At 49.5% G+C, this 25,570-nt stretch overlaps 1 protein-coding gene and 1 long non-coding RNA gene across 2 annotated transcripts in view; one reads left to right on the plus strand and one right to left on the minus strand.

Annotated features, from left to right (window-relative positions):
- Positions 1–25,570, minus strand: part of TRABD2B (TraB domain containing 2B) — a 209,032-nt gene that overhangs the window by 88,092 nt on the left and 95,370 nt on the right. The gene's annotated exons all lie outside the window — the stretch shown is intronic.
- On the plus strand, positions 5,815–24,759 carry LOC118500614. The gene is made up of 3 exons (XR_004903188.1): positions 5,815–5,826; positions 7,756–7,758; positions 23,797–24,759. It is a non-coding gene; the product is annotated as an uncharacterized LOC118500614 (long non-coding RNA).

Consider the following 25,570-nt stretch of genomic DNA (forward strand, 5'->3'; position numbering starts at 1 on the left):
CTCTGAGCATAAGGAGCCATACTTTAATACATAGTATTAACCACACAGAAAAGAAAAAGTGCCTTAGGCCCTGTTAGGGTAGCCACATCACAATTTGCATTTTGCAATGAGGGCAAATGAAGCTCAGAGAGGGGAAGTCATTCTCCAAAGGTGACAGCAAGTGGGATTCAAGCTCAGACCCTGATCTCTCACCACCGAGCTATTTTTCATTTTGTTGGTGTTTATTTGTTTGAGTTTATAATGGTTTATTAAGAAAGGTAGCTTGTGTAGGTGGTGAGAGAGGGAGGAGAGAGCATGGCTTTGGGATTACTTATCCCAAAGGGGATCTTCCATCTACTTGGCTGTGTGACTTTGGGTAAGTTTCTTGCCACCTCTAAACCTGTTTCCTCACTAGTGAAACAAGGGTAATAAGCCCCTCTCTTGGAATGATGGGAAGATAGATTATAAAATGGTCGAGAAGAGCACCTTGCACAGGGCTGGGCTTCAGAGGCCCTCAGACTTGTGGTTCATGTGGGTTTTCAAGGCAGGCTGTCTGGGTTTTGTTCAAACATCTTTACTTAAAATGAAATATTTCAAATAAACAGAAAAATATGGAGAAATCTAACAAATACCTCCGTATTTACCACTGAGATTTAACATTGATCTTTACAATATTTGCCTCACATATTTTTTAAAAGAAAGAAAATTGTAACATCACAAGTCCCCATGCCCTCTCCTTGATCCCATTCACTTCTCCCCTCCAGAGCTAATCACTTCTGAGGTTAGGGGGTGCCCTTTTGTCTGCATTTTTATTCCCTTATTACATGCTTATGTATCCATGAGCAGTATGGAATGTCACTCTATTTTTTAAATTTCCATAAGTGGTAGAAGACTCTGCATATTGTTCTACTACATGCCTTTTTAACCTTATAGTATGTGAGGTTTACCCATGTTGGCACATGTAGGTCATTCATTGTAATGGCCACCATCGCACAGATAGACTACGCTTTATTTACTCATTTGATGGACAACTCCCCAGCCATACTCACGCTGTTTTCACTAAAAAAAATCATGGAGAAGAGAGGTGGGGGAAGAGAAGCCACTTTCCCTGCAGGATGGGCACACCGCACTTTCTGTGTGGCTGGATTCAAACAAAGGAAAGCCCCTGAAATGCTGATCAACCTGGGTGAGTGGTGCCAAGCCAGCCCAATTTCTCCTTCTCCTGTAAGCAGAGGCTGCTGCGTTCTCTGCTGGGGAGAGAGAGAAGACGAGACAGGATCCCTGCCCACTTCCATGCCCATCCCCTCTGCAAGCTCTTGGAGGGCTCCCCACCCCTGCTCTGCAGGTTTGCCTATCACATTTGCCTTTGTCGCAGGCTCCACCCTCTGCTGCAGGGCTGCAGGCTTGGTGCTTGGAACACAGTAGGTGACCAGTAAATATTAGCGATGGATGCATGAGAGTGAAGTTAAAATGAATGAGTGCATGAATAATGAAAGGGCTTAGAGGATGAATACAATTAGTTGTTGAGTGTAATTTTGAGCTTGGAGGGCCATCTCCCATGACCTTGGGAAGTCTGCTTGGAGGGGACTGAGACTTCTATCTTTGGTTCTAGGCTCAGATCTGCCACTGACAGCCCAGGCTCCCTCCACAGCATGTGCTCAAAAGCTCCAGAGTCTTCCCAGAAGTGATGTTGGAGGTTCTGAGTGAAGCTAAGGGCTGCCTCCCTGCTCCCACACACCCACCCCCATGCCCGGGTTGCACACTGTCCACACACGGCCTCTCATTTTTCAATAACACAGTCTGGGATGAATTCCTTGCTCACCACCTATGGTAAAGAAGATTTATTACCCCAAGAACTCTTTTTATCCTCTTCCTTCCCAGAGTCTTGGATGGATTTTATCTTGATAAATGATGAGGCCTGGGCCTCGCGGGCAAAGACAGAGGTGGGCGGGGAGCTGAGAGCCTGGAAAGGAGAAGGAAAAGGAAAAAATACCCGAGGCCATTGATGTGCAGGAGGAGCTGCCACTCAGAGCTCTTCCAAGGTTGGAGATGGCGCCTAAATAGGAAATATTTGGATAATTTCAGCAAAGCTCCAATAGCTTGCTGAGTGACCACAGTGGTACCACCTTCTTCTGTACATTTGCTGCTTTGGGCTTGACCATCACAAAGTCCCCTTCTACATCTGACTGGTCAGTGTTGGTGCAAGGCAAGGATTTTCCTGAAGTGGTCACCCCTTCTCTCAGCCTTCAGCCCTTCGTAGATGCTTCTAAATCAGGGACCTCTTTGTGTCCTGAGCCTGCCTCCTTTCCAAAGCCACTGCCTGAGGTGGCTGCCTACGTGCTTATCCTTAGTCTGCAGACTTCCCAGGCACCTGGTCTGGCTCAGGCCCTGTGAGCTCAGGGCTAGGCCACAGCTGCAGCTTTGGCCCCGCCCTATCATATGCACTACCTGGCACCCTCCTACCTATCCTTCCCTAGGGTGAAACCTCCTTTCTTGGGGAAGTTTAAGGTCCCCTTCTCTGTGTCTACCTCTGGGTATTCCCCCAAGTGCATCCTGAAGACTCTGTCAGAAGCCTGACTGCTCACCTGTTTGTCTCTCCAGGTAACCTCCTGGGTCACTGGGTCTGATCCATGTCAGTGTCCTAGGACTCAGCAGAGACATGGTCCAGAAAAAGCCTCCAATAATGAATACAGGAGTAGGGAGAAAGAGAGAATTCTCCCTGGGACCCTGCCTGTATGTCAGGGGTCAGCTCTCTGGCCATGAGGATGGATTGTCTTTTACTTCTCTTAGCATTGTTTTTGCTGCTCAATACATGGTAACTACTGCTAATAGTGTCTCTGTGCTAGGCACTGTGCCAAGCACTTTATATCTCATTCTCTACTCTTCTTGGCCTGTACATAAGATTTGTTATCCCCAGTGTCAGACAACGAGGGTAAGCCTGAGCAGAGGGAAGCGACCTCAAGTTCACATAGCTTGTAATTGCAGAGTCAGATCTGAACATGACCGCTCTGCCCCTGAAACCTGGTGCTGCCATTCTGCCTCATCCAGACGTGGAGAACACCAGGGCTGCAGCCTTTTGCAGAAGCCTGCCAGGCAGAAGGGGCTCGCCGTTGCCCCTCTGGAGCAGCTGAGCCTGCAGACACCCCCTGAGAAGGGCCTCAGGCTGGTGGCCTGGTGGTGGCTGGAAGGGGGACTGGGCACAGCGGGGAGCTCCTGCCATGGCATGGAGACTGTGGTGGCCTGTTCAGGGCAGTGTCCCTGTGTGCTCCCTAAACCAAACATAGCCAAACAAGCTGTGGCCCCTGCTCAGCTAGGAGAGGAGCAGAAGGGCTTCTGCTGGGAGTTCACCATTTTTTCAAGACATGCGGCTGCCTGTCCTACAGCTGGCACTATGCTTCAGTGCAGCAGGCCTTGTGGGCCTGATCCTTTTGTTCTCCATCCTTCCTTTGTTTTTCCTCCTCCTGCCCTCTCTTCTCTATCAGGCCTGTCCCTCCCACCTCTGATGTCCTCTGCCTGCCAATGCTGTGGTCCAGTGGTTACCCAGAGTCAGCCACATATGGCCAAGACATGGATGTGGCTAACCAGGAGCCCACCCAGTCCATTTGGCCCATGTGAGCTCCAGCTGGCCCCCAGCCCCTGCATCCAGAGTCAGCCTCCAACGCCCCTCTGCCCCAACCCTCCATTTCAACAACTGTGTCTGAGAGTAGGCTCATGAGCCCCCAGGCATTAACTGCCTTGGTTTTGACTTATAAAGTTCTCTGGCCATGGACTTCAGAAGTCTTTTTGCAGTGGCCCCTGTGTGGCCTGGTCCTGGGGTCTAGGGAGGCTTCTTCATGCACCCACAGGCACTTGGGCAGGTCCAAAGTTGGGGACTGGCTTTAGCTTCTCTCACGGTGAGAGAAGAAGGGGTTATACCACTGGGCATAAGAGGCCCATTCCCCACCACTTCAACCTGCCCAAATGGGACAAGGCTCCACCCGGCTGCCCCCTCGAGGGTGACGTCCTTAGCACCTTCCAGCCCTGGCACCTCTATTGGGGTGCTGATCTCATCCCACTTGGTATGATAATGATCACTCCTCTCACTGGGCAACTCTCCATGGTTAACCAAACCCGCAGGCGCTCATGAGCTCACTCAGCCCTCACCACAACCCCAGCCTGTTGACAGATGTGGAAATGCAGCTCAGGGAGGTGTGGCCAATCTGGGGACACAGAGGGACGAAGATGTGACTCCTCCTGGTCCGAGGACATCTCTGCAAACACCGGCTCAGTGCTAGGGCCCTGAAGGGGAATAAGACAGGCCCTGGTCCTTGAGGTCCTACGACTTTCACTGTCCTGGAGAACCAAATGCTGGGAGATTTGGACAGACTCACATTGCTACTTCCACTGTCTCATCCTTGCTCTTTTGCTCTCCTTAAACTCTTCTTCAAACTCCCAAAGGCTCAGATTAAGTCTCCTTTCCAAGAAGTCTTTCTGCAGAGACCTGACCCCCACTGTGGGCCAGCTAAGCTGCTTAAGCTCACCCTATGCATGCAGTCAGATTTGTGACCCATGTGAGCTGGACCTACCAGAACAGCCCCAATTCCTCCTTCCTTTGTCTCTTAACCAGAGCCTTCTGGCACCTGTTACAGGGCTGGGCACCCAGAAAGAAGGCCTTATACTCCAGCCTGGGGCTCAAGTCTCTGGGAAATGGTCCTAGCAGCTGAATCTTCGTTACAAATGACATAGAGCACTGATGAGTCCTGGCATCCTGAGTGACAGCAGCCACCTTCCTTTCCTCCTCTGGACCATGTGTCTTATTAGTAAAACGATGGTCTCATAGTCCAATGGAATCTAAGCCCTCGGGGGACATCTCTTTCAACCTCAAGTACTGTAGAGGAGGGGACAAGTTCCAGAGTTGTTCGCTGGTTCCTTGCAGAACCAGGACTTACCTGGTCTGGCCTAGGTGACTGCAACAATCCCTTCCAGGGTTTAATTCTCTAATTATCTACAGCAGTGGTTCTCAACCTGGGGGTGATTTTGTGCCGCCCAGGAGACATTCATTAATGACTGGGGCACTCCTGGTTGCCCCAGTGGAGGAGGGGGTGCTACAGGCACTGAGCCCCTGCCTGGGTCGAGGCCAGGGATGCTATGAAATGTCATATAGTGCACAAAACAGCTGCCACAACAAAGAAGGATCCAGACTAAAATGTCAATAGGGCCAAAGCTGAGAAGCTCTTGTCTACACTAAGGAAAATCACATGATTTTCTCAAAACTTCCTCCCTCTTGTTCCTGTTGCCTTTGCCTAGAGTGGTTTGATGTGGGCCCCATTAGCTTCTTAGGAACAGATGGTGCATCTCTGGGTTTTCCTCTTGGGAAAACTTTTCCCTCCCCTGTGTCAGGCCTCCAGGGAGCCTCATCCAAAATCTATATGGCAGTGTCTCCAAAGAGGGGTCTCCTGGTAACATGCTGAGGTGGTCTAAGCAGAGACACCATGGTGGGGGAGGGGCCCTGCTTGCTGGAAATCTGGCAACCGGTTCCTGCTCCCTCCAAGGAGGGCCCAGGACTGGAGGTACAAGCGTCGTGGCAGGGTGGCGGGAGGGTGGGGGCAGGGGGTCATGAAGGCAGAGAGGGGCTCTGGGCCTAAGGTGAAGTCTTAGCTTTCCCACGTCTAGCTGTGTGCCCTTGAGCAAATCATCAACCTCTCTGAGCCTTGATTTCCTCATCTGTAAGTTGAAGATGATAATATTTGCCACATGGGGTTGTTGTAAAGGTCAAGTGAGATACTGGTGTGAAGCCCATGGCCCGGACTCGGCACACGGCAGTTTCTCTTGAAAGCCGCTGATCTCTGCTGTCCCTGCTCTTCTGATGTCACCCCCACTCAACACTGCCCACACTTTTACATCACCCACTGCAATGTGGGGCCCGAGGAAAGAATTTGCAAAAGGTGGGAACCAAGGCATCATCTTTATCTCTCTCTTCTCCTTTCTCATCTCTGGCCAGTTCTGAGAATCTGTTTTTTTTTTTTTTTCCCAGAAAGGCTCTGTAGGGTTGCACTCTCCTCTTCTGCCCCACACCACAGTCCTGTCCAGGCCCGTATCACTCTGCCCCTGGCTGTGAGAATTCGCTCCCTCCTGATTTGATTGGCAGGTGGCCCTCCCCACCCCCACATAATTAGGCCACATCCTGAAGGCAGATTCATCTTTCACAAACTGAGCTCCCACCATGCTCTGTTAAGAGCCTTTGCTGGCTGGTCTCAGTGCCTGCAGGACCAAGTCCAAGCACTCTGCTTGAATCTGAGGCCCTGCCCTTCTCATTTCTGTCTCATTGTCCCTGCTCTGAGACACACGTGACTGCAGCCCCACCACGTGTCCCCTGGCAATTCCCCCAGCAGTGTGAATAGCGAGCACCGCTGTCTGCAGTGCCCATCTCTACTTTCCTATGGTCAGGCTTCTGCTCACCCTGCAGCATTTGTGCCACAGTCATGGTTGCTGTCAGCCACACCCCCGCACTGCCCTTCTAGGGCTACCAGGGGACACATTCGTCACAATAACCACTCAGTGTCCCAATGAGCCTGGACTGTGAGCTCCTCGAGGGCCAGGGCCATGTACTGGGCATATTTAGGAGCCATCCAGAACATGGCTCAGAGTGGGCTGAATAAATGCCAGCTAGCAGCACCAAGGGGAAGAACTTGAACCATTTCCAGCAATTGGAAGGATGCTGTTTCCTTTTTCTTTTTCTTTTTTATCAGAACATCTCTGGAACACCACTACCCAGGAGGCCAATGTGGCACTGAGGCCTGGCATCATCTAGCTAATAAGAGCAACAGCCAGTAGGAGCCCCCTTCCTCTGAACCAAACATCCTGCATCACCTTATCAATCCACACAAGGACCCTAGAAGGTGGGTATTACTTTCTCCATTTTATGAATCAAGAAACTGAGGCTCAGAGAGGAAAAGAGACATGCCTGAAATGACACAGAAGGTGGAGCTAGGTCAAGGGAAATTGTCCTTCCCACCTTGCTACCTGGCCAACTCCAGGCAAAGGATGTCATGGACTTGTCCCAAGGTGGCCTTGCAGGAGTAGAGCATGTTGCTATGGAGGACTGTGTCTATGCCGTCTGCCTGGGATCCCTGCCCTTCTCCTCCCTCTCCATGGGCTGGATGGATAAGTGAGGCTCAGGTACCCCAGCAGCCTTCAGGCCTCCCCTTTCCTGTCAAATAGCTGCTCCTGGACAATATCCCAGATATGCAGGTTTCTGAGTGCCCTCTGCTCCAGCCATGCCACTTCAGGCTGAACAACTGAACAACTAGCCTTGACCTCTGCTGCTCTCAGATCATGGTATGAGGCTGGGTCAGCAGGAAGGTCTGACCACTGGTGGGAGAGGTGACAAGAGAGTCCTGGGCATAAGGCCTAGCAGTCCGCTCCCTGCACAGGAAACACCTCTCTTGAGCAACATCCTCCTGTGAGGTCCCAGCCTACCCTCAGCATCATGCTCTATCCCTGATCTCCTGTCCGAGTGCTCTTCCCCTAGGGCCGCAGCCCGGACCAGGGGGCTGGGAGTGGGAAATGAGGCCTGGCCTCTTCCTTGCTGGTTGTCTTCCCACCACTGCCAGGCTTGCCTTTGCTCATGGTCTCTCTCTCTCTATAAACTGACCTAAAGCCTTCCCTCCCTGAAGCACAGGTTTTTAAAGACTAAACATCCACCCAAACGTGGCATTCAGGGAAGGCTAGTGGACTCTTTGTGTAACTGGCTGACTAACGCTCATGACAAAGTCTCACCCAAAGTTTAACCATGAGCTGGTATTTTGTTAGGCATTCAGTGGTTTATATTTATGGAAAAGAATAAGATTTCATGGCACAGACAGTGCCCTGAGAGTCTAGGAACCCTGACTGTGACATTCAGAAGAGAAGTCGGGATGCTGGTTCAGTGCCTGGCTCTGGTTCCCATCCTCTCTCTGAGCCTCGTGTTTTCATTTGTGGAGTAACAGTTTGGACCAGCTAGTTTCTAATGACCTTCCCACCGTGCGTCCTGGGCTCCTGTCACTTTCTGGGAATGGCGGTCATCATCTTGGCCAGACCAAAGCTTTGAGTTAAACTTGTAAATGAGCGAGAGAGGCACACACGCCTGGGAGGTTGGAAGGACATTGTTGTCGCACAGCAGGTCGGAATCGGTCGGGCACCGGACTCAAATCTTGGCTTTCCACTTACTATTCCCTAGACAGGTTCCTTTGTTCCTCTGTGCTTTGGTCTTCTCACTGGCAAAGGGAAATCCTAAAGAGTGCTGTAAGGATGAAAAGTTAAATGAGGTGTGAAAGGAAAGGGCCTAGCACAGTGCACAAGGTATTGTTACTATGATGACTGTTAATCGTCACAGGCAGGGGAACTCATTTGCATTGACTTGGTGCCTGTGTGCAGGCAGGAAGGAGAGCCCTACCCATGTGCTCTGGAGCCCGCAGTCCCGCAGGAGATCAGCCTTGACATATAAAACACCAGGGAACAGGCAGGACTGCACAGACCCAGGTTCTAACAGCAACATCTGAGGCACTCTGTCCCTCAGAAGGTCACAGTCTGAGACAGGTAGACACGGGCCAGCTATCTCAGCTCAGGGCTGGTAAGATTGTCAAGAGCAAAGAAAACACATTTCTGTATAAATCCCAAAAGGGGACCTTTAATTCCTAGGCGATGAGGAAAGAAAGTCTCAAGAGACATAATTTGACTTTGGAAGTCTTGACTGTTTCTCTACACCTTACTTCCTTCAGGGGCTTTGGGAGACCAGAGGGGGTCCATCCTGCCTGCTTCCCGAAGACAAGGGCTTATGCTCTGGGAGAGAGACCTTGGCTCAGTCTTCTTGAGGCTTCTGAACCAGTGAGTGGCCCAGCCAGGACAGCATTCTCTATTTGCCAATTCCATTATCACCAGCACAGACTTCCCAAACCTCTCCGAGTCCAGGAGAGTCTTGGAAAATTCCCAAGGCATGTGCTGTGATGAAGGTGAAGGATAAGCCAGGAGGCCCCTTGGCTGTGTTCCTCCTGTGCTTTAGAACTTGGCTGTGCCTGTGATGCAATTCAATGGACCCCTCTCCACCTCACCCTTCCCGTCCAAGCCTGTTATTCCCTGACTTTCTAACAAGCGCCCAAATGAAGGCAGGCTGAAAGGCCCCTGGGGCCTCTACGTCCAGGAATGGGCTATTAGTGGATTTCAAAGGCCCAGATCTGACTGCAAAGCTGCAGCCAGCTAGACCCTCCTTCTCAGGCCCTGTCATTGCCAATCTGCCCCTCACCAGCTGGTAAGAGATTTCCCAACACTCAGCTACACAGTCAGACATCACAGCCACCTGCCCGTCTCCTCAAGGAAGTAAAATGTGTAATGACAACTGCATTTGCAGAGCTGCCTTGGACTGTGGACCCAGATGCTCTGAAATCATTTTTGGCTGTACTGTGTGCAGTGGCACATCCGCTTACAAACGAGAAAACATGGGCTTGAGCCGAGAGGGAAGGCAAAGATGTCAGCTCTGCTCTGGCTTGCACCCATATCCAGGCCTTCAAAACTATGTCTTTTTCCACAAAGTGGGGGAAAAAATGGCATCAGGGAATGAAACTATGAATGGCTCTTAGAAAAAGAGCAAAGTGATGAAGATGCAGCAAGAGGACGGCAGCACCTGGTGCTTCCTTAGCTGGGTGACCTAGGTCAAGTTCGTCAGCTCATCTGAGCTTCAGAGGGGTCTGTGAGGAGGATTAAATAAGATAATGTTTGTAAAGTACTTAGCATTAAATACATTGGCTTCTTTCCATCTTTTCTGGAACAGAGAGAAGGACAGAGGGCATGAAGAAAGAAAATGGTGATCTCTTTCAAGGATAGGCAAACATGCCCCTTGGACATCAGAAGTGTAAAATTGTGTTTTTGCAGGCTCCGGAATAACTTTCCTGTGACATTTGGGGTTTTAATGGATTCCAGAAACCTTAAAATTTCTCTGCAGTCAGAACAGGATGTTTAACTTTCGTCCTTCAAGAAAAAAAAAACACCCGATGCATTCACTAATCTCTTCATTCACTGGAAATATGTGGGAAACAATGAGAAATGGGCTAAAAAAAGCCAATGTGAAATATTCAATTTTTAAATAGGAGCAACCAGCGAGAGTGTAGCAAACTGTGGCTGGAACCAATAACAAAACTTTTGGAGATGAACCATTGTAAGTGATGCTTTATCAGGGACGAATGCTTGGGAGGCTCCAGTTTCGGAGGCCCTGTGTGGAGTTTGGACTTCCTTCAGTACCTCAAGGGCAGGAAGAGGAAATGCTTTTATCGGACAGGGGTAGGAGGTGAAGTGGCTTACCAAGAAAACACCATCTCTGTGTTCTTTTCTCTTGAATTCCTTCCTAATGTGAAATGGGGAAAGGAAGCTATTTTACAGAAAACATCAATGTGGGGAAACTCAGGAGTATCCAAGCCCACTGGCATTTGCTATCTAGAGGGATACTGTGTCATTCTTTAGTTTAAAATAACATGAATTCCTGAACTAGACGCTTTATGAAGCCAAGGCCTGCTGACCTTGCACATGACTGTTTCCAGAGTCTAACAGCACCTGACGTCCAGCTGGTGCTCAGTGAACACTTTGGAATGAATGAAGGAAGGACAGGGGGAAGGAGGACTGAATGAGATCATGGGTGGGACTCTGCTTTTTAAACTCGAAAGCATGGTCCAACTTGGGGACATTACTCCGCTCAGCTGCAATCAGCCTAGGAACAGGTGGGGATCTTGAACTGTGAGGCCTCACCTTTCCAGCTTGGCAGATGTCCTCAGTCATTTTTGTAAAAGTAGAGATGTCTGCTTCATTCACTGGTAAACAGAGGGCTCTTAGTCCAACATCCCTTCTCCCTGAGGCCTTGCTCTGGACCCTGCCCAGGAGCATCATCACACAATAGTCAGGGAAAGACTCAAGGGCCCTCTGAAGATTCTCAGGTTGGTCTCTCTTCCTCTTCCCTCCTCTCCTTCCCCAACATGAACTAGAGTCATCTTCTATCCCTGCTTCCCCAAAAGAACTCCACATCAAGGAACTGTCTCTTAAAGTGTCCATTTCTCCCACCTTGAGGGCAGGAGCTGTTTTATATCTGTTCTTATCTCCATCGCCTAGAATTCAGTTAGTTCTCAATAAAAGCTGACTAAAAGAGTGGGCAGATATTAGTATATTAGGCAGGAGAAAGAAAAGGAAAACTCTTGAGGCTTGCTGAACGTAAAACACATCAAAATAAGTTCTGATTTTGAGCCAAAGGCCCATCATGCACTGGAGAAGGTGCCCATCATAACCACCAGGGCAGGTGTGTTCACCTGTTTCCATGGATGCACATCACCTTGGTCTCCAAGAGAAAGGGATGCTGTGATGGTGTGCACCCTGCTCTCCCTTCTGGATGTCCCCAGCTTCCTAGGCTCAGATATCCAGCAAGGGGTGGTGACAACCACTTTGCCAAGTCTTGGGGCTGTGGAACTGACCAATTCTTGGCAAGGACTGCTTCCTCTTGGTTATGGAAGAAGGCAGGTAGAAGGCAGGAAAAGAAGGCTTGAAGAACATATTTTTGAGGCTCAAAGGCCATCATATATCGCTCAAAATCACGTTGCCTTTGAGCACAGGGAATTGAATCAGAAGCACATGGCACATATTCCCTCCCAGTCACACATGGTTTGAAAAATCAAGGCAAACCCAAGAGCACTTGGATGCCATGAAGACCACCAGAGCCGGATTCCAGAGGTTGTTCTAGGGAAGCGGGGCAGGGGCTTGGAGAGGGACATTCTTTTTAGACCTCCTCCAGCACACCAACAAAAGCCAGGGCCCTCCTGTTTCTACCAGGGTCCACTCAGTAGACAGAAACTGTGGACTGAATGTTTGCGTCCCCCCAAATTCGTGTGATGAAACCTAATTTCTGAAGTGATGATACCTGGATATGATACCTTGGGGAGCTGACTGGGTCAGGAGGGCAGAGCCCTCATGAATGGGATTAGCGCCCTTATAAAAGGGACTCCAGAGAGCTCCCTTGTTCCTTCCACCATGTGAGGACACAGTGAGATGACTGCTGTGTACGGACCAAGAAGTAGGCCCTCACCAGATACCAAACCTGCCAATGCCTTGACCTTGGACTTCCAGAACTGTGAGAAATATGTTTTTGTTGTTTATAAGCCACCTAGTCTATAGGAGTTTGTCATAACATCCCAAACTGACTATGACAGAAGCCACACAGTACTTTGAGCAGGTGATAACCAGCATACTGATGGGAATTCAGGACTGGTGTATCTGGAGAACAATTTACACATTTAAAGTACTTTTATAAAAAAAATGAACATCCCATGGCTTCACCTCATCTTCCTCAGATTCCTACCTACCTCTGCCCTCCCCAACCTTGATCAGAAGGAATCCCTCTCATGAGTACCCACTTCTGCCTGTCCCTCCAGTGTGGTCATTGTCACCATGCATTGGAATCTCTTATACCCATGTCCCTCTCCTGTCTTCCAGCACACACTTAAGGAGAGGAACGAACACTGCTTCCATCCTCTGCCCTGGGCCTTGTGTTTATGTTAGGGACCCAAAGATAAATGAGTCACTTATGTTTTCTGGCCTCAAGCAGCTCGGAGTCCAGTGGGGGAGACAGACATGTGGGGGAAGAAGTAGCAGACGGCCTATAAGCACTAAGTGTGATCCAAGTGCAGTGGGAAGCACATCAGAGTGTGATCAACTGGCCCACTAAACTTGTCAGGGACGACGGGTCCACCTGAACTGGATCTTAAAGAATGAATATGGTTTTCTAGGTAGAGCCAACAGCCTAGCAAAGACGTGGAGGCAGTGAATTTCAGAAAGTATCAGGACAATAGGGCAATGTTCCTTAGGGTGAGAGCACACAGCAAAATCATAATCGTAATCATAGGAATAATGACAGCTACACTCATAAATTTTTCATATTGTTTTTTATATGCCATTCAGAGTTCTAAGTGATTTACATGTATTCACTCTTTTTATCCTTACAAGCAAGTCCATGAGGTGGTACTATTATTTCCATTTTACAATTGAGGAAACTGAGGCACAACTGTTTGCCCAAGGACTCACCAATGCTAAGAAGCTGAGAGTCACTGGGGCCAAAGCTAGAGAGGTGGGCAGGATGGGGGAGGGTGGGGGTGCAACTGGAAGCCCCTGGGAAGCCCCTGCATACCTGCTGATCAGAAGGGCTCCTCCCAGCCCCACCCCACTCTCCCTGCTCTGACCAGGACCGGACCTGGATCGGTCTGAAATCTGATAAGAGGCAAGATGGCTTGGAGTCAGCAAGGAAATACATTCACTTCCAAGAAAACTGTTAGAAAAAGAAAAAAAACTGCCCCCATCCCCACTGAGTAACTTGGAGTCCTGAATGGACTCGCTGGCCTCCCAGGGTGAAGCCCATTCAACCTTGGTGGCCTGGTCCTACAGGACTCACATGTGCTGCTCAGATACTTGGAGGGCAGATGGTCAGGAAGGTTGGGAAGGTGTGTCAGAGGGGCTGTCCTGCCCTCTCACGCACTGCTTCACAGATGGGGAAAGCTAGACCCGGTGAAGGTGGGGGCTCCCCATGGGTCCAAGCGGGTCGGTGGCAGAGCCTGTGCATGGGTCCCAGTCCTCTGACCTCCATTCCATGCTCTTCCTTTACCTCATCCATCCACTTCCTCCTAGTTCCCTGGAAGTCATTTGCTCTGGTCACCAGCAAGTCCAAGATCTTGGTACAAACAAAGGCAAAACAGCCTCTGCAGTGATCAGGAGCTTCTCTAAGGAGGGGAGGGACCAAGAAAGCCAGCAGGTACCTGTGACTCTATGCATGCTCTGCTCCCAGGGACATCAGGGACATGAGTCATTCCATACTTTTTCCTGCAGGAACAAGTTCTGCTCATGACCCATTAGACTTTGGATTCTTAGAAGGGAAGGTGGCCCCATGTTTAGGGGCATGTTATACTTGTGACTCACCAGGTGTGTCAGCCCAATGCACCCTAAAGCTACAGTCACCATTGGGAGAGTAGTCCACAGAGGGTTACAGGAGTGCTATCCCCATCCTCTCTGGGCAACTCTATCTCCATCTGCTCACGTGTACTTTGCCACGTACTTTCTAGTTAGCTTAGTCCCTTTGGACCTATGTCTGGTCTCCTGGGATGGCTTTCTGCTCTCTTTCCTGGTGGGACATGACTCAGGTTGTTGTACTTCCAGATGAGCTTGACCAGCCACTGTATCCCTTGGCCTCATAGATACTGGCTGCCACCATCCTTGTCATCATAGGGAGATTTAGGAAGAATAATGGATGGAGGGATGGATAGATGGACGGATGGGGGAGGGATGTGTGAGGAATAGATGGATGGATGGATGGATGGATGGATGAGGAATGGATGGATGAATAGAGAGATGAATGACAAGATTAAGGTTTCACTAGGAGCAGGGCAGATAGAACTAGAACCCGAGGGCCCTGACTCCCAGGGCCAGGTACTTCCTTCCACCTCCATGTGTTCCAGGAGGCAGCTGAGCAGAGGTGGGTGGGGTGAGAGAATGGAAAGTGAAGTGAGAGAGAGGTAATACAAAGGGAAAAACAAAAGGAGAGAGTTGGAGAAGGACTGCATATTCTCGGTGAGGCCATTGGTCTAGCATCAATATCTGACTCAGTAGCCAGACTGCCCAGATCCACTTACTGGCTGTTCATGAGCAAGTTACTTGAACTCTGGGTACCTCCATTCATTTGTAAATTGGGGACCATATCACTGCCTCTCTTACGGAGCTTTGATTAGGTTAAATGTGATGATAAATTTTAAAGTACTTAAGAGAGAGTCTGGCACACTGTGCCATAAAAGCATTCACTCTCTTTATTAATTATGAAAAGCTGAGCATCCAATGGCATACCTCTGGGTGGCTCTGAAGGGGGTTAGTATATAAGATCTCAGCCCACAGGTGTTATTCTTATGTGCTGACCAGTTCCCACCCACCACCTCAGCCTGGCCTACTTCTGGAGCTGTCCCTACAGACTGCTCTCAGAAGGGACCACACTTGCTTTCTGTACCATCCCTAGCATGCATCCTGGGAGCCCTGGGAGCATTTGCAACCAAGTGGCCCAATGGATGCCCAAGCTGCCCACACCTGTCTACTCTCTGACATTCATGTTGTAACACTGCAGGCATGTGCAGTCTTCACTCTACTTGCTTCTCAACAACTCCATGAGGAGGGTAGGACATATGATATCATTTTACACAAGAAAAAATCAAGGCCCTTTCGAGGGCAGCAGAGCCCTAAAAGCCCAGTGGAGAGTGACAGTCTTTTAGTGCAGTTTTGAAGGGCTCAGGAAGGCATCACAGAAGAGGCCCCATCCGGACCATATTGAGAAGTTGTTTTTATTTCAAAAGAAAAGATGGGTCTCAGGAAAATGTCTGGCTCCCTCAGGGGACAGAGGAACCCTTGAGGAGCCTGAAGGCTGGAGTAAGGAAGGTCACAGGAGGGGATCGGAGGGCTGGGGGTCCGAGGCATCCAGGCTGGCAGTGCTGTTCCCTGTGGGGCCCCTCGCGGCTCCTGCGCCTGCCAGACTGGAACGCCTCCCAAGTGTGAACCCAGGACCCGGGAAGGGGAGGAGGGTGGTATGTGGCTTGCTCAAATGTCACAAAGAGAGCCTTCCCGAAGTGTCTGTGATGTTATTGCCATGCCTGCCGTCTTTATTTGCTACTTTACACCAGATTTATTGAGTGGACACATCCATTTTTGGCTCAATGTATAAAGAGCTACAAACACACACTCTTCACAACCCCAAAGAGCCAGGGCAGCTGTCAGCGTGGGGCTGGGGCGAGGGGACTGTGCTACGTGGAGCAAGCCCACAGGGCCAGTACAGCAAAGGAAGCAGTGTCGGCTGTGATCCGAAACACAGCGTCGCCTTCCAGGTGTGTCTATACCACCAGATTTTCCTGTCTAGACTCTGGGACAGATTTCCTAGCCCCAGTGGAGAACTATGGGGAAGGTCTGAATGCATTTCAAACAACGCAGGGCTGTCGTGGCCTGGTGGAACCTGAGAGAACACCACACCTAACACCTACTGTGTGCCAGGCCCTGGGGGCTAGAACATGGCCTGAAACATTCTTTTACTCAGTCAGGAATAATGCAAAGGGCAGAACTCTGGCGGTGTGCTGAGCAGCCATTTTGACGCTAAAGTTGGTCTTTGCCTTTTTCTTTTTTAAAGACAAAATGTGGCTTTCTACGTAAGAATGTGGGCTATAAGAGAATGCTGATGCTAAGGGGGAAAGTGTGATGGAAGGACTTGCTGTCATGTGCCTCAGAGCAGGCCATGGCTAGGCTGTGACTTTGTCTTAGAGAAAGAAGACTGCCTGCCTAACAGAGATCAGGACAGAGTACACAACTTGTAAAACTGGAAACTGGCCCAGAGAGCCCCTGTCTCGAGCAGGGGGTAGGGGGGTGAGCTCCCACTGGGCAGAGTGGGTAATGAGTGAACAACTTAGCAACTTATCCAGTCAGAGGAGGTCAGAGGAATTGGACTTGTGAACTGGACTTTAAAAGACAAGAGGAATTTGCCAGCAGATAAGGAGGTGGAAGGGACTAGGGTGTTTGCAAATTGGCATGCACTTAACTGAGGACCTCACAGGCTTGATGCTTGGCTGGACTGAGACAAAATGACAAATTTTCTCAACTGGCACCTGCTTTCTGGATGCTCCAGATTGGTACCCTTGTAGCCTGGCAGTGGGTAAAGTGCAGGGCTGGTCAGGACGCTTGGCACCAAGCCCAGCTGCTATTCAAGGAACTGCATGGTCTGGTGCAGAACCTCAGTTCTCCCAACCACGAACTGGAATAAAAGTTCTGTCCTTTAGCCCTCATCACCTCTACACAGTAAACACAGCTCCTAAGGAGTAAACACAACTCCTTATTTTTTAAGAAAAAAAATAAGAGTAGACAGAAACATCCAGGGAAAGTGAGAGATCGTGACCATACCTATGCTCGCCTGGCTGTTTGGAGGCCAGTGAGACATGCAGTAATTGAAACCCAGAGCTGGAAGGGATGTTAGAGATAAAATAAATTCCATCCTCCTCACCCTCCCACTTTAGAGATGAAGAGACAGAGGTCCAGAAATGAGAAGTGGTTATTCTTGTCTCCCCACTTGCTGCATCTGAACCCAGGAGCTCCTCAACCCAGTGTCTCCTTACACATCTGCCCACACCAACTTGCAGGCCCTTTGGGGTTTTGGGGTTTTGGTGACACATTCAGTGCTGTCACCCAGGGCTTGGCACACCGAGGGAAGGTCAGTGCCATGTGACTCAGAGGCTCAGACTGCGAGGTTTAAAATGTGTCTCTAGGGTGGGCTGAGCCTTAGGTGTTAAATGGAGATCAGCCCCTCCCAGAAAGGAAACAGCCTCTGCTCCGAGTTGTTAAAAGCATGTTAGCACTCCATTGAGACTTCTTCCTGAGTCCATGAAAGCCTGGTGGGGAGTGTTTTTAACTTCTCTTCTCTCTCTCTCTCTCTCTCTCTCTCTCTCTCTCTCTCTCACACACACACACACACACACACAGCTCTGATATGCTACCCATTAAACCTAAAGTTCACAGTTTAGACACCACCAAGTTTTCCCTTCTGCTAAAAAGGAAAGTGTGACTGATTCCACCCCTGCTGAGGTCACTATACTCTTCATGTCCCCAGCTGAGACATACACCTGTTACAGACTAGTGGTGACTCTGGCCAGTCTCAGCCTCCATCCACTCAGGTCTGTTCATGTTTGTATTTCCCGAGGAGCCTTCTACCATGTTGTACACTGCACGCTGCATGTGCACAATGAACACGTGAGAGAATAATGTCACAGATAGGATACCAAACAGATAGATCTTTTCTACAACTGATGGACATCAAAAGGAAATGGGGTTCTCTCCAGCAGAACAGGGGCCCCTGACTCCCAGCGGTCAGCTGGAACTGAGTCCATCCACTTTGCTCTTCTACAGCCATAGTAACAACGAGTTTGCAGGCAGACAGGCCTGGTTTTGTCATTTAGTGGCTGTGCACCTTCAATAAGCCAGCTGCCCTCCCTAAGCCTCAAGTGGAAAGAATAGCCCTGAGATCTTAAGGCTGCTGAAAAAAAATCAAATAGAATGACTCTCAGGGAGCCATGCAAACCTTAACCCAGAACAATGTACTGTCGTTACTGCCATGTATGAGAGCACAAAGATCCAGTGAGGGGGCCCCAGCCAGGCGACCTTGGGACCATAACTATTTCTGACTCCCGACCCAGGGCACAGACTCTCCTATCTCTAGAGCACTCAATCATTAAGTCAGAGGGTCAAGAGTCCCCGTGTGGCAGACGGGCGAACTATGTGGAGGCTGTGTGTGTGGCAAGCAACAGGGTGGGGGTGCCTGGATCTCCAGGATTCGGTGTTCTCTGGAGAAGGAGCCACAGTCTGTCTCCCAGAAACCCATCTGCACACATGCCAGGAATGCCCTTGGCCCAGCTACTGGCCCAATGTGTCCAGTGAGGCTGGGAGGGTCCTGGGGGTCAGTGAATGCTGCCTCCCATCCAGAGAGCACCGACGGTGGCACAGGGTCATTTTTCTGCTTCTTCATTAAACACACACACAGGAAGCACCAACGATGTGCGGCACTGGGCTACATTTGTTCGTTTGTCATTCCTTCCACAACAAGTGTCTGCTGAGTTCTGCATGCCGGGCCCTGAGCTGGGTGCTGCGGATCTAATAGTAGATCAATGGTACATGGCCTCTGTTCACATTACGATCCCAGTCTGGTGGGGGCAAGGAGACAAGTACAGGGTGGGGAGCAAGCAGGTTTACAGTTGTTCATACAGAAAATAATGCAATAATTAATAAATAGTAATACAAGAATAAACTTTGTGTTTCATGTGCTCACAACTGTAAACCTACTTTTGCCCCCCCAACATACATCCCAGATTGTGGTAGGTATCACAAAGAAATCAAACTGGAGACAGATCATAATGTTGGTGACAGGCAAGGAGCACTGAATCAGATGTCTGAAAAGGACTCTGTTGAGATGGTGACATTGAAGCGAAGGCCCCCAAAACTGGAAGAACTCCGCTATGTGTATGTTGTAGCAATGAGAGATGGGTGGGCGGCGGAAGAGTTTCAACTGGAGGAAACACATGTGAAGGCCACTTGGAAGACAGAGGTTGGCAAGTTGGAAGAGCTCACAAGAAAGCAGCGTGGCTGAAACAGACAGGGGAGGGGGAAGTGGCAGAGCAGGGGCTGGTAGCCCCTGGGTCAACACTTCACTCTCGGTGCATGTCCAGCTTCATTTGACAAAGGCTTTGGACTCTTTGAAAGACACAGAGACCTGTGTGGCTCTCCCTCCCTTCCTACTCCCCTACTTCTAATAAATGATGGTACTTCATGTTGGCAGGTGCTGTGACAACAGGAATTATTAGAAACTTTCTAGAGAGTACTTTGTCATCCCTATCAAAACCCTTAGAAATGTGCATGCTTCTTGAAGCAGCAGTTTCACAGCTCAGAGCTCCCCCTAAGAAAAACACTTGGGAAGCATGCAAAGGGAAGTCTGTGGTAGCAACACCATTTGTAAAATGACACGTGATCTAAAAGTCAACAATAGAAAAGGGATGAAAAGATACAGTCGTCCATAAATAAAGCATTATGCAGCTAGTAAGAGTTGGCTATGAAATGCTTTGAGTAGGTTATAATGAAATAATTAAGTGTGCATGCATAGGAGAAGAGATTAAACTGTGGCGAATTCACACAACACAACATCACATGGCCATGATGCAGACAAACAGCATCACACAGGTGAGCTGCTGATGCAGGCAACATCAGGGGTGATACTGCGTGAAGAAGCAAGTTGTAGAAGTATAGGCACAGCATCTTTCCCTTTTTAATGAGTTTTTTTAAAAGGCAAAATCGAATAAACAGCATAGATATGATACAGATATTAACACTGAAGGCACGAGAAAGAAAAGATTTAGCTGTGAGTTATCTCTGGGGAGATGGGCTGGAAAGAAGGAGCACATAGGTTGATGTGAGTGGCTAGTAATAATTTTAGTTTTTGGGTTGAGTGGTAGGTTTATCATTGTTTATTATATTATTTATAAATAAAACAAAACAAGAAATAATATATGATCAGGTATAGGCTAGTGATTATAGTGTGATGTATAGCAAGCATTATGATAAAAATATGTGGCCTTATATCAATTTACTAAAAAATACACATACATATACACATAGAGTTGACCACTGAACAATGTAGGGGTTATGGGTAGCAACTCCCAGGCAGCCTTGAATCTGAATGAAACTACAGTCAGCCCACACATACAAGGATTCCCAACTGTGGGGCTGACCCAGAACGGCACGGGTTAGAACTGTGCACATCAGTTGGAAAACACCTGCATGTAAGTGGACTGACCCAGTTCAAACCTGTGTCTTTCAAGGGTCAGATGTACACCCATTGGAAATAGATGGAAAGCAGAATACCAAAATGGCAATAATTATTTCATAATGATTTTAATAGTATCTGCACTTTTCTATTTCTACAATAAACATATATTTTGTAACTACCTTGAAAGGGAGATAGCCAACTTGAAAGCTAGCTATAATTTCTCAGGGAGTCTAAGAAGACCTGGTGTGGGCATGGGAGGCCAGCCCACAGTCCAGGTCCATGTGGGGCAGGGACTGAGATGTGGAGAGAGAACCATGGAAAGTGTCCCCAGCTCCAGGCCGAGCCCCATTCTTGTGCTTTTTACCTCCCATTTCAGGCATTCGTGCCTATTCCCTGTCTGGCTGTCTCACTCCCTCCCCTCCCCTCAACATCTAGAAGGGAAGCCTCCTTAAAGGTGGGAATAAAGAAATAAATAGATCTATCCACCCATCGCCAATCAGAAAATTCCTTTCAAGTGAAGGTTTTTATTTTTAAGGTGGTAAACAATAATCACACAGACACCATGAGATAATCAGTATTGTTTTCAGCCACTAGGCTGTGGCCACACAGTTACACACAGTTACACAGCCTGGGACACTGATGCGAGGTTGGGACTGGGGCCACGGAGGGCAGAGCAGGGGCAGGGCGCAGGTAAGGGATGTGGGGCAAGAGTGTGTACACAGCTCTCTGCCTCTCCCCCTCCAGCACTGGGGACAGACAGGAGGTGCCTGTCCCCCTCCAGCACTGTCCCATTCTGGGACCCAGTTAGAAGGCCTCCTTGCCTCTCACAACAAGCTAGTTGGTTCAGCCTGCATTTTCTCAGCAACAAAGATTATAGACGGCCCCCATTTACCATCATTTCCTTCCATTTCTCAATTGTTTAGAACTGGAGAGGCATTGCTTATTGGGAGCCCCCTTAGAGCAAAGGACAGATGCAATGAGGGAAGAAGGAGGCAGAGAAAAAGCACAGAAGTGCATGAAGTTTGGGCTCAGGAGACTGGATCTTGTCCTGTAGGTCATGGTGAGCCACAGGAGAGTGTAGTGTTTTAGCAGCTAGAAACCACACTTCACAGCATGTGCCTTCTTGGCCAAGAAGGCCTTCAGGTTGCCTCGCTCTGCATGGTTTGGTCAGATGCCTGCAACCAGCTTGGGTCTCGGTGGTGCTGGTGGAGAAGGGAGTGAGTGTGAGCGCAGGGCTGCCCGCGGGCAGGTCTAGGCAGGAGTGTTTGTGAGGAGTGAATGTATAAGGGTCTGAGGCCCCTCTCTGCCCCTGTGTCGTTTGGTCCAGGTGTGTCTTTGTGTGTTTGAATATATTTGTGTCCCACGTTTCTGTGTGAGCCCATTACTGGTGAGGGTGTTACCGAGTTCCTAGTGGGCACCGGGAGCTCTGCTGAGAGCCTTATGTTCACTTTCTTGCTTTCATCTTCACAAGAACACTGTGAGATTGGTACTAGTATTATCCCATTTTACAGTTGAGGAAACAGAGGCACAAAGAGGTTAAGAAACAAACCCAAGGTCACAATTCTAGCAAAAGGTACACTCAGAAGCAGACTGAGGCTTTCTGATTCTGAAGCCATGTCCAAGCTTGTCCCACTGAGTCTCGGGTGTGTGGCCGTGTGCCATGGGTCCTGAAGGGCACAAATGCCAGGTTTACCTGAATATATTGTCCAGGCTATTTTGGTTTCTCTACATTCCCTTGGGCACCTACATGTCAGTGTGTGCTCCTAGCATCTGTCTTTGTGTCCATGTGTGTCCATGTACATGTGTGTGTCCTGGTGGTCCTCTGCTTATTTGCATGGATCCACATGTGTTTCTGTGTGCCTCTGGATGTCTGCATGTGTCCTTGCATCTGCACACCCATGGGGAGTCAGGCAGGGCTCAGAGCCACATGCTGCCTGTGGGGAGACAGTGGCAGTCACACTGACCCTGGCTGTGTGAGCCGTGTGTGCCTCCTGCCCTGTGAATCCTGGAGAGATCTGACAGACGCCCACTCTTAACAGCAAGGCAGGCACGCTGCTGGGGGCCTGGCTGGGTTTATTTTCAGCAACTGAGGAGGCCCTGCGGCATTTAATTAATTCCACTCCCTACGTACACACCAGCATACACAGGGTTCCAAAGGCAGAAGCATGTCCTGCCTCGCAACCCCTGCGGCTGCTACCGAGTGCAGAGACGTCACTGTGGTGACCGCCCGTGTGTGCCTGCATGCCCGCCAGAATGATCCGTCCATTCTGCCATAACACCTCCCAGGGTGTGCTGCCAAGTCAGCCTCCTCACCCCCTCCTCCATCCTGTGGCATCTCTCCCAGCTTGGGCTGCACCAGCTCTCCGGGGCACCCCTGCAAAAGTCTCGGGGGATGGGGCAGGTCTCCGTTCCCAGCTCCTTCTAGCAGTCGACCTTCATCCTCACAGGGACCAAGCTTCTAAGAGGCTGGCACATCTGATGTTTGGTTCAGACAGAGCAGTCTGTTGACTCTGACATGTATAGGGGTGTGTACCTGTGTGGCAGACACTTTGTGTGTAACGCAGAGAGCCAACACGAGGAAAGCAGACAGAGATCCAAGGTGCCAGTGCTGGCTTCAGCAGGGACAAGCTCTGTGAGCACTGAACCACTCTGCAACAGATATAGGGAGTATAGGGAGCCACTCAGGCCTCCAACTCAGATCACGAGGAAGCAGCCATATTGGGTAGTTGTGGGGAAATTGTCTTCTGAGTGAACAAGGTGAGAGTGAGGGAAGAGGCCCCTGGGATTGAAAGGAGAGTCTCAGAGAATCTGCTCACTCCCAGGTCACACAGCGGGTCCTGCTCCACCACACGCTAATAGTAGGACCTCTGGCAAGTCACTTAGTGACCTGGTGGCATCTTTCCCCAAGTGTGAGTGCACCGTTACAAACTGACAAGTGATAATCATTACTCCGGCAGCTTTCACTTCCTGAGACACAGGGCTTGTGCTTTCCATGTCTTTGCTCACTCACCCTTCACAGCATCTCGATCCATCCTCGGCCTCCATGCCCCACCCCAGGTTGTAGATAACGAAATGCAGGTTCAAGATGTCAACTATCTAGGCCAAGGCCACCCCCTGGTTAGGCAGCAGAATTGAAATTTAATCCCAAATCAGGCTGCCTCAGAGGCCCTGCTCTCACATTGCCTCAGTGCTCTAGGTCAAAGTGCTAGTATTTCAAGCTCGATGTTCAGTTCCACTGAAACTCAGGCCTATTGGCAACAAGATGCAGCTACAACTAGTGGGTAGGGCACAGACGAGGAAGGCTGAGAGAAGACAGAGTGGAGGAGACTCAGTGATGGAATAAGCGTGTGGTTCTCCCTCTGGAAGCCTAAGAGGGAGGTGGCTGTGTCTTGGGGCTGCTGCCCTGAGATCCTGCAGGAACCAGGAGGCTGAAGCCCTTGGTTGTGTCACAACCTCAGGATATCTGCTTGGTTAACCACATCCAGAATAAATAAAAGGCCCCAAGGCATATGCGATGTCTGCACCAAAGCAAAATGCATTTACAATCATTTCGTTCCAACTTCAGGGAGGCAACTGCTCCAAGTCTCTGACAGGGAGGCAAGCAAAGCCATCTCGGTCTCCGTGATGTCTCTCTTTGACATGTAAACATCATCAGCTTTTTCTTTATTTAGCGAGTTGCTTTTATTTCTTGTTTTAGTGAAAGTAAAAATAAAAACACACACACAGCATTTGGGAGGTCTACGTTCACCCTAACTTTCCCAGAAGCTCTGAAATTCCTGAACCCTTAATTCTCTCTCCATGGGGATTTTAGGGAGCTGAGCCTAATGGCTTCGAAGGGGTCACTGTACCTGCCTCCCAGGGTTGGTGGGAGGATGAAATGTGACTGGAACATGGAAATAAATTCTAAAAGCAGCAGATCCACATTTGTGATGGGTATGGAATAGGAGAGCTGCAGAGGCACCAGCCTCATGTCCACAAATAGGTCTGGTTCTCTGGTCTTCCAGAGTGGAGTGGCACTGTCCTACCATTTTTGAAAATAGAAGTGGCCATTGCTTTGGCCAGTGAAATGGGAATGGGAATGTAGACTGTCACTTCTGGATGGAAGCTTAGTGCCAGTGTGAGATCTACCTATTCTTCTTCTCTCTCCATGTTCCAGATAGTGGCTGCTCAGAGGTCCCCATCTAATTTGTGACACTCGTGTAGCATAGGGCAGAAATAAATCTTTATTTGTTTGAAGCTACTCAGAGTTTTAGGATTGCTCATTCGTGCACCAAACCCTACCTGTCCTGACTCTAACCTCCTGCAACCTACACAACTGTTGGTGGTCCACAGAGGCTCAGTGTGAAAGGTACCTGGCTCATCCTGACCCCTCTGATGGTGTCCATGCTCCTCCTCCACTGCCCATTCTCCACATTACAGCTAGAGTCCTTTTTTAAAAGATTTTATTTATTTCTTTTTAGAGAGGGAAGGGAGGGAGGGAGAGAGGGAGAGAGAGAGAGAGAGAGAGGGAGAGAGAAACATCAATGTGTGGTTGCTGGGGGTCATGGCCTGCAACCCAGGCATGTACCCTGACTGGGAATCGAACCTACGACACTTTGGTTCACAGCCCGCGCTCAGCACACTGAGCTACGCCAGCCAGGGCTGCTAGAGTCATCTTTAAAGTCACAAAGCTGATCACAGCAAGACCCCCCCCCCCCACCTTCAAGGTCACTCTAGACCCTGACACACGATAAAGTTCAAGGACTACATGGACCTGGCTCCAGCTAAGCTCTCTAGTCACAGTTCTTGTTACCTCTTGCTTCATACTTAAAGCCCTATTCAGACCAAAATTACCTTGCTCTTTCAAGAGTGTCAAGCTTTCTCTTACCCCAGGGCTTTGCACATGCTGGTCCCTATACCTAAAGCACTCTTCTCTGTCCCCCTGATTTAACTAACTCCTACACATTATTTGGGCCTCAGATTAGCTCTCACCTCCTCCAGGAAGGCCTCCCTGACTCCCAGGCCAGGTTAGGTGCCTCCGCTCTTACAGGTGGTATCACTGTGTACTGTCTACTTACTTGCAGAGCCACTTTGGGGTGTAGACTTGTGGAAGGCCAGAGCTGTGTTTTGTTTCTAGTATGGCCAGTGCCTATTGCAGTATCGACCACTTGGTAACTATCAAACACTACTGAATGAATGGACAATGAGTCTCTCCACACACAGGTCCTCTAACTGTGGGAGGGGTCAGCAGTT

This window comes from Phyllostomus discolor, chromosome 5 (assembly GCF_004126475.2).
Source record: "Phyllostomus discolor isolate MPI-MPIP mPhyDis1 chromosome 5, mPhyDis1.pri.v3, whole genome shotgun sequence".
Taxonomy (NCBI): domain Eukaryota; kingdom Metazoa; phylum Chordata; class Mammalia; order Chiroptera; family Phyllostomidae; genus Phyllostomus; species Phyllostomus discolor.